Below are 12,303 nucleotides of genomic sequence, written 5' to 3' on the forward strand. Positions count from 1 at the left end.
TATGTAGTTTCCATTGTGAGCCCCCAACAAGGGAAAAGTTCAGGGCTAAGGATAAAAGTAATCAGATTAGTCAATCCGATTTAGTCTAATTCTAGTCTCTAATCTGAAAGGTATATTTTATGTAGACCCAGGTCAACTACATAAATATATACTTGATGATTTTGAGATAATACTTATTTCATGGCCTTCCTTATATTTATATTGGTATATATATATTTTTAAACCAAGTGGGAGATTGTTAGTTTTTATTTTTATTTATTTGCAGTTTAAAAAAATAAATAAATAAAGAATTTTAAATTCTTTTTTGGTAAATGAATAGTTGGTGTCTCTTTGTTTTCTCATTTATGTTATAAAGGTTTTGAAAGTTTAATGGCCATGAATTAAGTGCAGGATTAAATGGAGAAGTAAGTGGTGCAGGATAATTATGGAGATGAAGAGTCAAGAACTCTCCTATAAGTACCCCAAGGTCCTACAAGTGAGGCATGCAATCTAAACCAAGTCTAGTTGAACGGTAACAAGCTAATCACTTGTAGAAATTGTTTTTCTACTTTGAAAAGTTTGAAAGTATTCTTATATACCGGAAGCAGGAGGAGCTATATTGAAGAATTGCTAGAATCAAGATTAACATTATTTCTGGTATGAATTTAATATTCAATTCATAGAATATATTATTCATATAATTTTATGAGCTAAGCTAACAAAACTAACACTAGTGGCGTATTATCATATTCTTATTCTACCTTGTATGCATCGCGTGTTGGGAGGCGCGTGTGGGGGCCACACCTAGCTAGGTTTTTGCTGCAGGCGGCGTACAGGAGAAAACAGAAAACACCAGAGGTTTCGGCTGTTCTTGGTGAAGAAAAAGTGCTGATTTTTGAAAAGGAGTTTGTGAATCCCTTTGTGAGAGATTTGAGAGTAATTTGAGGTTTAATTTGTGAGAGTTACGTGATTGTAAACCTATTTGTATTCTCTTTCTCTTTAGTAGTAGATCTTTCCCCCTCCTTGCCCCGTGGACGTAGGCTATTTGCAGAACCACGTAAAATTCGTTGTCTTGTTGTGATTTGTAATAGCTTGTAGGTTCCCTCGACAAGTCAGTCCTGGAACTGATGAGAGGAAGAGCTAATATCCTACTTTGTTGAGATATTTTGCTTTCAGTTCTTGTTTCCTTTGTGAAACAGGAATTTTGTTGTGATCTAATCTCTTGTTGTGCACCTTGCACACCGGAGGTGCTGCCAAAATTTTCGCTACGTACAACAAGTGGTATCAGAACAAGGTTTGACTTGAGGCTTGTTCTAAGGATTCAGTGAAGGATTCTTATCTGAAGAGTTAGATCAACAACATGGGAGAAGCAAGCACATCAGGTTCGTCTTTTACGAAGGCGATACAGAGTCTGAGTATCAATAACACGAAGCTTGATGTTCCAAAGTTTGACAGTAATATTAATTTTGGATTGTGTGTCAGGTGATGGATGCCTTAGATGCATAGAATTTGGAGGAGACTCTTGAGTTATAAGAGAAACCCGAAGATATGGAGGACAATGTTTGGAAGAAGATAAATAGTAGGGCTTGTGAAGTTATTTGGTCATGCTTGACACCATATCTTATTTATAACGTAATGAACGAGATGTCAGCGAAGAGAATGTGGGAAACACTCAATGAGAAGTATCTTACGAAGAGCATTGAGAATCAGCTTCACTTGAAGAAGAGGTTTTACTAATTCAAGATGAAGAGGGGAGTTTCCATCAGGGAGCATGTCAACAATTTCACGAAGCTACTTTTAGAAATGGCCAATGTGGATATCATGGTTGAGGATGAAGACAATGCGATGTTATTTTTGTGTTCGTTGCTCGAGGATGATTACGATACGTTCGTTCTCACTGTGATCAATGGAAGAACTACTGCTAGCTATAAGTAGGTGACATCATCTTTAGTGAATTATGAGTTGAGGAAGAGTGATGGTGAACCCTCCGAGAAGGCATCAGGAGATGCACTAGCAGTTCGAGGCCGTGATTCAAACTGCCGCCAGTTCAATCACTCAAAATCGAAGAATAAATGTGGCTATAAGAGTGTTGGTAGAAATCAATGTTGATATTGTAAAGAAGAAGAACATTGAAAGATTTACTACCCAAAGTAGAAGGAAAAAGCCGAGAAGAACAAGGGGAAAGTTGTACAAGCTTCAGAAGTGAATGTTACAAAAGCTATTGATGAACATTCAGAGTCATAATCTTCGGGCTATTCGTGTCCTGCACTACCGTCGGTTTGCTATGCCGACTCCACAGAGTGGATGTTGGATTTAGAAGCCACATATCACATTTGTCCTAGGAGGGATTGGTTCTCTAGCTTTGAGGAGTTAGAAAGAGGGGATGTCGTGCTTATGGGAAATGACCATGTATGCCCTATTGATGGTATTGGTTCAGTCCGGATTAGGATGTATGACGGAGTGGTGAGGGAATTGAAAGAAGTGAGGTTCGTGCCGTAGTTGACGAAGAACATCATTTCTCTTGGTACTTTGGAGGCAGCTGGTTATCGGGTGACCTTAGAGGATGCTACAGCGAATGTCACAAAGGGTTCTATGGTGGTGATGCGAGGAGTCAGGGAAAACTTCCTATACTACTTGAATGGCAAGACAGTTACAGGGGGGCTGGCAGCTTCTATCACTACAGAGGAGGACACTACCACATTATGGCACATGAGACTAGGACACACAGGAGATAAGTCCATGCAGTCATTGGCAAAACATAGGCTATTGAAAGGTACTAAGACCTACAAGATAGAGTTGTGTGTGCATTATGTACTGGAAGAAGACTAGAGTGAAGTTTGGCACCGCTATTCACAACACCCAAGGTATATTGGATTACATTCACACAGATGTTTGGGGTCCTTTCAAGAACACATCACTTGGTGGGACCAACTATTTTGTTACTTTCATTGATGACTATTCCAAAAGAAATTGAGTATACCCTATGAAGCATAAACATGAGGTTCTGGATATTTTTGTGGAGTGGAAAAAGAAAGTGGAGCTGCAGACAGGTAGAAAGTTGAAGACTCTACGTTCAGATAACGGTGGAGAGTATAAGAGTGATCCGTTTCTACAATTTTACAGGGATCACGGCATTAGGCGATACTTCACAGTTCGAGAGACACCGTAATAGAATGGGGTGGCTGAGAGATTGAACCATACCTTACTGGAGAAGGTACGATGTATGATGACGCAGAGTGGATTGCCTAGATCCCTTTGGGCCGAGGCATTGGTTTATGCGAGCCATCTCGTGAATAGGTTATCGTGTACTACAATACAGGGAAAGACTCCGTTGGAGCATTGGTCTGGTTCGGTAGCTAGTGACTATGAGTCGCTTTGGATATTTGGGTGTCCCACTTATTACCATGTCAGTGATGGTAAATTGAATCCGAAGGCGAGAAAAGTAGTTTTTGTGGGATTTAGAGATGGAGTTAAAGGTTTCAAGTTATAGGATCCACAGGACAACAAGATAGTTATTAGCATGGAAGTCATATTTGATGAGGTATACATGATGAAGCCTCAAGTTCCTAAGGAGGTGGAGGAAGACCAGATTCGGGAGATATCGTAGCAGGTGGAGGATGATGTGACTCCACTCACTCCAGAGAGCATTGTATCCATCGAGGCTCCTACAGAGGTGACATTGGGAGGAGATAGGATGACAACCAGGCAGATAGAGGATACAGTGGATTGTGAGACTTAGGAGCAAAGTCATGTTCAAGAGTCTATTGCAGCGAATAGACCTAGAAGGGTGATTCGTCGGCCAGCTAGGTATAATGATGTCATGATCACATATGCATTATCAGTGGAGGCCGTTGATGATATGGTTCCATCCACATTCAGGGAGGTAGAGTCTAGCCCCGATTCAAATAGGTGGAGGGAAGCTATAGAGGAGGAGATGTAATCTCTTTAGAAGAACGATACTTGGAAACTTGCAAAGCTACCTAATGGTAAGAAAGCTAATGGTTGCAAGTGGGTATATGCGAAGAAGGAGGGATCTTCTATTGGGAACATTCGGTTCAAAGCTAGATTGGTTTCCAAGGGATATATGCAGCTTGAGGGTATTGATTACAACGAGGTATTTTCACCCGTTGTGAAGCATTCGTCGATTCGAATTTTATTGGCGTTGGTAGCACAACTGGATTTGGATTTGGTCCAGATAGATGTTAAGACAACCTTTCTACATGGAGATTTAGAAGAGGAGATCTACATGACACAACCTATGGGGTTCAAAGCTGTAGGAAAGGAAGAATTGGTGTGCAAGCTAAAGAAGTCTCTTTACGGATTGAAGCAATTGTCACGATAATGGTATAAGAGATTCGACAGCTTTATGATTGGCCGAGGGTACACGAGGAGCCCATATGACCCATGTGTTTACTTGCACAAGCTACAGGATGGTGAGTACATCTATTTATTACTATATGTTGATGATATGCTTATTGCCTCCAGGAATTCTTCGGCTATTCGAAAGTTAAAAAAGGAGCTGTCATCCGAATTTGAGATGAATGATCTTGAAAAGGTGAAAAAGATATTGGGTATGAAGATCGAGAGAGATAAAGCGAAGGGGAGATTGAAGCTAACACATAGGAGTTATCTGCAGAAGATGTTGAAGAAATTTAGGTTTGATGGTAATACAAAGGCAGTGAACACTCCATTGGCTCCCCACTTTAAGCTTTCAGCTAAGATGTCACCTGTTTCAGTTGAGGACAGAGATTATATGTCAAAGGTCTCATATGTCAGTGCAGTAGGTAGCTTTATATATGCGATGGTGTGTACGAAGCCAGATTTGTCACAGGACGTGAGCATGGTATCGAGATATATGCACGACCCCCGAGAAGGGCATTGGGAGGCTGTGAAGTGGATTCTACGGTATGTTAAAGGCACCGTGGATGTTGGATTGATTTTCCAGAAGGATGAGAAGAATGGATATGATTGTATTGGTTACGTGGATTCAGATTATGCTGGAGATCTTGACAAGCGCTGGTCTACTTCAGGATATGTGTTTACATTAGCAGGAGCATCGGTATGTTGGAGATATATACTTCAGTCTATAGTGGCTCTCTCTACTACAGAAGTAGAGTATATGACGGTGACTGAAGATGTTAAGGAGGCTTTGTGGTTGTGTGGATTATTGGAGAACTTGGGGATTGCACAGGAGACTCTTCGGGTATATTGTGATAGCATGTCAGCTATCTATTTGGTGAAGAACTGGGTTTATCATGTGCACACGAAGCACATCGATGTCAGATTCCACTTTGTACGTGACGTCTTGGATGATGGAGATGTCATATTGGAGAAGATCCACACAAAGGACAACCTTGCAGATATGATTACCAAAGTTTTTTCAGGTGTTAAGTTTGGTCATTGTTTGGAGCTTTTGAACATTCTTCGGTGTTGAGGCCTTTGGAGGATATTTTAGTGAACTACGTGAAGGCTTGATTCCTTGGGCAAGAGGATACGTGAAGGCTTGATTCCTTGGACATTTTAGTTCACTTATGATGTAACCGATTTGAGAGTTGATACCGACATTTGGAGAGTGTTCGCATTCTCGTTTGGGTCTCGACTTGTTGCAGATTGAGTCCGTTATCGTGAATCGTTTCACTTCGTACTAGACGTAATAAGTGAGGCATTTGTTTTGGTTGGTGTCGGTTCAGTTTTGAAAAAACTTCGTCGAGGTGGAGAATTATTGGGAGGCGCGTGTGGGGGCCACACCTATCCTTTTCCGCATGGGACGCCCACACCTATCCTTTTCCACGTGAGACAGCCACATCCAATCATGAGGTCATGTGAAGCGGTTATAATTGCTAGCCAACTATATGTATATAAATATCCTTTTTTCTTCTTAGGGTTACTGTGCAAAAGAGGTGCAAGTATAGAAAAAAAACGCAAAGGGTCGGCTAGGTTTTTGCTGCAGGCGGCGTGCAGGAGAAAACAGAAAACAGCAGAGGTTTCGGCTGTTCTTGGTGTTTGGTGGAAAATTTGGAGTAAAAACAATAAAAGAAATTTGATTTGTATTCTCTCGATCTTGATTACAATTGAATTTCTTGATTACAAAAGAGAGGAGAATTGATCTGGATTCTTCCCTTTGTTTAATTCTGGATTCTTCACTGTAGCGATGGAATGCCTCCATCGAATGCTCGCGTCGAGTTTGCTCTCCGTTGATGATCCGAATGTCTTGATTCACTGGAACAGTATCTCCTCCTTATGATTTGATACTGTGGAGAACTTGCAAAGTAAGTTTTAGAACTCTGAACGAGTTTAGAAGAACTTGCAGGGCAAGTTTTTAAACTTTGATCGAGTTGAGAAGAACTCTTTAGAAATAGTTCAAAAGCCAAGCCGAGTAATCTCAAAGGCTTCAATAAAAGCCTTCCAAGAAGATTCAAGAGTTTCTCCAAGTTACTGATCTCCAAAGCTCCAAGAAGATCTGAAGAAGCCGAGCTAAAGATCTCTTCTTCGCTGGCAAATCGAAGGACGAAGGATCGATGATCCAAAAAAGCTAGCCCGAACTCAATTGAGTTTCCCACTATTTATCAGGGATTAAAGGGTATAACCGCCCCCTTAATTCGCTCCTAAGTGGGGCTGAATAGGGTGTAACCGTCCCCTTAAACAGCTCTCCAAATCGTGGGAAAAACGGTTTTGAAACCGTTCAGTTTGTGCTTTGAACGAGTCAAACGCCCAAGTTGGCGTTTAGGACCCTAACTCCGCGTTTTAGACTGGAGACAGAGAGTTGGGCACCCGATAGATGTTGAAAAATGCGAGGGCCGCCCGTGTTTTGTTTGCTGAGGGTTGGAAACGCGGAGGTCATCTGCATTTCAAGAACTGAAACGCAAAGGTGAATTCCGCGTTTTAGAAAGAGCTAATGACTTATAGCTTCTTCTATAGAGCGTTGCAAAGACTATTGTTCAGTAATCTTCGTCTTGGCTCCTTAAAAATATGAGAGTCATCAGATTGTAACTCCCGATGTTGATTGTGAAGACTGTTGATTAGAGCTTTAATCAGTTGTTGTGAAGGTCGTCAGATAGTAACCTTCATCGATCTACGTGAAAGTCTTTAAATTATAACCTTCTGAAAGTCGTCAAATTATAACTTTCATCATCGGTGTTTGATGCAGATCAGCTATCTGTTGTGATTTTTAGACAGCCTACACTTGGTGAAGAAAAAGCGCCGATTTTTGAGAAGGAGTTTATGCATCCCTTTGTGAGAGATTTGAGAGTAATTTTGAGAGTTTAATTTGTGAGAGTTGCGTGATTGTAAACCTATTTGTATTCTCTTTCTCTCTAGTAGTAGATCTTCCCCCCTCCTTTCCCCGTGGACGTAGGCTATTTGCTAAGCCACGTAAAATTCGTTGTCTTGTTATGATTTGTAATAGCTTGTAGGTTCCCTTGACAAGGCAGTCCTAGAACTGATGAGAGGAAGAGCTGATATCCCACTTTGTTGAGATATTTTGCTTTCATTTCTTGTTTCCTTTGTGAAATGAGAATTTCGTTGTGATCTAATCTCTTGTTGTGCACCTTGCACATCGGAGATGCTGTCGAAATTTCCGCTGCGCACAACATCGCGTATCTTATAATATGGTGTACGGTATTGCCTTAGAATCAGGATTGCTTGCACATATTTCTTAAAAACACACCACCAATAGTTTTTCAGCACTCTAGTGTATATTTTTTTATAGTGGAAACTTGGACTGTTTAAGAAACTAATAATTATGTAGTGCAAATTAATGGTTTGAAGATTGCAATATGTGTGATGCAAATGCAATGTTTTAAGTATGAGACCAACTAGCTTTACTGGTCATGGTTATAAAGAAGACAAAAGATAAGTGATGTAGAACAAATTGCGGACATATTTATGGAGAGGCAGGACCGACACAAGCCCAAACGCAGACCAAGTCGAGGAAAATAACTTACAACGAAGAACAAGTCATATCTCTCAAATCATAAGTCGGAATTAGCCGAATTATATATGTAAATCATGTATTTTGTCAAAATGGAGTCAACCAAACTGACCGTTGTATGGTTTTCTGCCATCCGTTTTGCCAAATTTCCTCCGGATTGAGAGATGTCAACGTTTTTGTCAGTTTTTTTTACTATTTTAGGTAATGTTTTAGGAGTCTGTTTTGATTAGGAAGCAAATCTGGTTTGATTCTAAATTTGATTGATTTACTTCCGTAATCCTAAGGACTCTTTTAGGAAGAGTTTTTTTATTTCTATTTTTGGTAAAATTTGAGTCATAGTAGGAGTCTTGTTTATTTTCTATTTACACAGAGTATTGTAAGCCCTAGAGCCTTAACTTTTCATCGATAAAATTTCTCTTTTAATATTTTCTTCGTGGATTCGGAGATCGTTCTTTGTGGATTCAGAGAACACCCCTTGGTGGATTCCGATGTTATCACTTTCGCGTTGCGTTAATAAGCTAAAACTTTAAATTAAGAAATTCAATTTTGATTCCTTTCATAGTGAAAAATTAGTGAAGAGACTTCTATTTTTCAGTTATAATTGTCTATTATTTAGTGAGATATTCTGATTTGTCTTGAGTGAAAAATGAGCAATTAATGAGCTCAAAACATGGAGAGCATAAAATATATATTTGAGTTTCCAAATGAATCATAAATAATCCTCCATAAAAGTATAGAAACTATCATTAACAAGACACATATCCTATCCGGTCAGCTTGCATGCGAGGGTGATACTGACTGGTTTGATTCCTAGAGGGGGTGGGGCTGGGGACATTTAAAGAATATATATATATATATATATATATATATATATATATATATATATATATATTATATTATATATATATATAGATTAATGAGTATCCTTGTCATAGGAGGAGATTTCCTCCTTGAGCCCTCTAAAATCACATGATTGAGCGACATTATGGATGATCCGCTCGTTGAACTTGATGTCATATTCTAAAACCCCAACACACCACACAGTTTGGGGTGAATCCGTCGTCATTGACCTCCATCAGGCCATGTGAAAAATTTATTCATTCAAACCATTAAAATTGATACGAGTGGATGAAGGGTCAAACGACGAGCGTTCACCAAACTTAGTGTGTTGGGGTTTTAGAATATGTAGATCAAGTTCAACGGAACGATCATCACAATGTCACTCAGTCATGTGATTTTAGAGGCGTAAGGAGAAATCCCCTCCTATGACAAGGATACCCATTAATCTATATATATATTATATATATTATATATATATATATATATATAATATATATATATAGAGAGAGAGGAGAGAGAGAAAGAGAGAGAGAGAGAGAGAGAAAGAGAGAGAGAGAGAGAGAGAAATATGGGTATGCTTGGTACAAGCATAAATTTTGTCCTTTGTAGTGATTGGCACAATCCTCCACTCATTCAAATTGGGGACACATTCACATGGGTTGAGAAGTGCATGGGGATATGCAACCATTTGAGTGAGTGGAGGAGATTATACCACTCACTACCAAGCATAACGTTTTATGCTTAGTCCAGCATACCCATTTTTCTCGATTATTATATATATATATATATATATAATATATATATTATAATATATATATATATATATATATATATATATATATATATTATATATATATGATGGGAAAAATGTGTCCAGGCCCCAAAAGCAGAAAGTTCATGTGACCCGCCCCTTTGTATTTTGCCCCATGTGATTCAGCCCCAAATACACATTGTATTTGTGTTAAGGCCCCAAAGTACCAGATCCTGAGAAAAGCCCAACAAAAGTTATAAAATTACCCTTTGATTTGATTGAGCTTGGTAACTGCGTCCATCCCTTTAACCCCATCCCATCTCTCTCTCTCTCTTTCTCTCTCTCTTTCTCTCTCTCTCTCTCTCTCTCTCTCTCAGCTTCTCCTTCTCTCTCACTTCCGTCATGGCCGCTGAAAATGATCAGACCCTGGGGAGGTCGTGGAAGGCGAAGGCGAGGACGGTGGTCATGGAGTCGGAGGTCGGGGAGTCATCTTAGAAACAGCTCGTGAACGCGGGTTCAACAACAAACACGGAACATGGTCCGGGGACCCGCGAGCTGACGGAGCCCGGAGCTTTCGTCCGATGCATCGTTGTTCTCCCCTTTCTAAGTTACGGAATATCTTTACCCAAATCAATGTCTTAATCAAGATAGTGCTCTTGTTTTCTTGTAATTTATTCTCTTTCATTTAATTGAAATGGGATCTCCTTGGATTCTTGAACAGCGGTTTGGGTTTTTCTTTAATGCATTTTTCTTGTGTGATTTGGTGATTGATAGAGTTTTGTATAAGAGATTAACAACAGAAATTCAAAAGCTCACATTGAATCTTCAGGCATATCGACATTTAGCTAAAAATTGAAGATAATGTGATTAAAAGTCGACTAAAGAATCTAAGAACCTGTGAATTTGAAAGGGGGGACAAGGAAAATTAGAACTATGAATGTTAGTTCTAAGGGCTGTCATGTTAGTTCTAAGGGCTAGAATGTTAGTTCTAAGGGCTGAACTGTTAGTTCTAAATACTGGACTGTTAGTTCTGAGGACTGGACTGTTAGTTCTACCAGCTTCCATGTTAGTTCTGTCATCTCTTACGTTAGTTCTACCCGCTTTCGTGATATGTTATCTCCTACGTTAGTTCTGTTCGCTGCCATATTAGTTCTGTCCGTTCTACCTTCTTTATGAGAACATTATAAACAACAATATCAGGATGAACACCATTTTTAAGCATCATTCTTAAAGTTTAAACCCAGCAATTAGATTGCTATGCTTGCACAAGCAATCGACCAAACTACAATATGCTATGGCATCTGGCATAAATCCCCTCTTTAGTATTTGAAAGAAAATTATTGCTGCTTCCTTCAACATTCCTTGCACAGCCACTCCCTTGAGAAGGATGGTGAAAGTAACAACATCAGGTATGAGCTTGTGTACCCCCAATTATCTATAGATTTTATGTTGGTGAAAATAACTACATGAATTAGAACTAGAACTAACTTGCTCTTTAAATATATCAATATGAAATGAGTTAGAACTAACAAAGAGCACAAGAGCCTAAAACTAACATGAATTAGAACTAGAACTAACATGCAATGGGTTAGAACTAACATGAATTAGAACTAGAACTAACATGCAATGGGTTAGAACTAACATGAATTAGAACTAGAACTAACATGCAATGGGTTAGAACTAACATGAATTAGAACTAGAACTAACATGCAATGGGTTAGAACTAACATGAATTAGAACTAGAACTAACATGCAATGGGTTAGAACTAACATGATGCTCAGTGTGTTAGTTCTAATTGACTGTTTTGTTAGGTCTATTGTCTGTTTTGTTAGTTCTATTGTCTTTTTTGATAGTTCTAATTGACTGTTTTGTTAGGTCTATTGTCTGTTTTGTTAGTTCTATTGTCTGTTTGATTAGTTCTAATAGACTGTTTTGTTAGGTCTATTGTCTGTTTTGTTAGTTCTATTGACTATTTTATTAGTTCTATTGTCTATTGTCTGTTCTGTTAGTTCTAATGCTCAGTGTGTTAGTTGTGTTAGTTATTTTGTTAGTTCTATTAACGCTCTTGTTAGTTGTAATGAGAGTTAGTTCCATTAACGCTCAGTGTGTTAGTTCTATGTGTTTTCGTGTTAGTTCTAATGATCAGTGTGTTAGTTCTGTACAGTGGCATGCTAGTTCTAATGTGTAGCATGTTAGTTCTATTAGGTACAATGTCTGTTTTGTTAGTTCTATTGTCTGTTTTGTTAGGTCTATTGTCTGTTTTGTTAGTTCTATTGACTATTTTGTTAGTTCTATTAGGTACAATGTCTGTTTTGTTAGTTCTATTGTCTGTTTTGTTAGTTCTAATGCTAGTTCTAATGCTCAGTGTGTTAGTTCTGTTAGTTCTATTAACGCTCTTGTTAGTTCTATTGTCTGTTTTGTTAGTTCTAATAGGTACCATGTTAGATCTATTCGGTAGAACTAACATGAGTTATTGCTCATGATAGAGTTCAAAAAAGGGCGGGAAATTTTCCTCTATTTTTTCCATCAGATCGCATTAATGAGCGTGACTTTCCATGTAGTTTGTGGACCAGACGTTTAGGGAAGATAAGTGGAGGGGTAATTTCGGGTTTTTTTCAAAATACAATCTATTTTTTTATACTGCTGACGTGGAGGGGCCTTGAAATATTAAATGGTACTTTTTGGGGCTGAATCGCATGGGGCAAAATACAAGGGGGCGGGTCACATGAACTTTGTGTTTTTGGGGCCTGGACACATTTTTCCCTATATATATATATATATATATATATATATATATATATA

The sequence above is a fragment of the Asparagus officinalis genome, chromosome 1, assembly GCF_001876935.1.
Source record: "Asparagus officinalis chromosome 1, Aspof.V1, whole genome shotgun sequence".
Lineage (NCBI taxonomy): Eukaryota > Viridiplantae > Streptophyta > Magnoliopsida > Asparagales > Asparagaceae > Asparagus > Asparagus officinalis.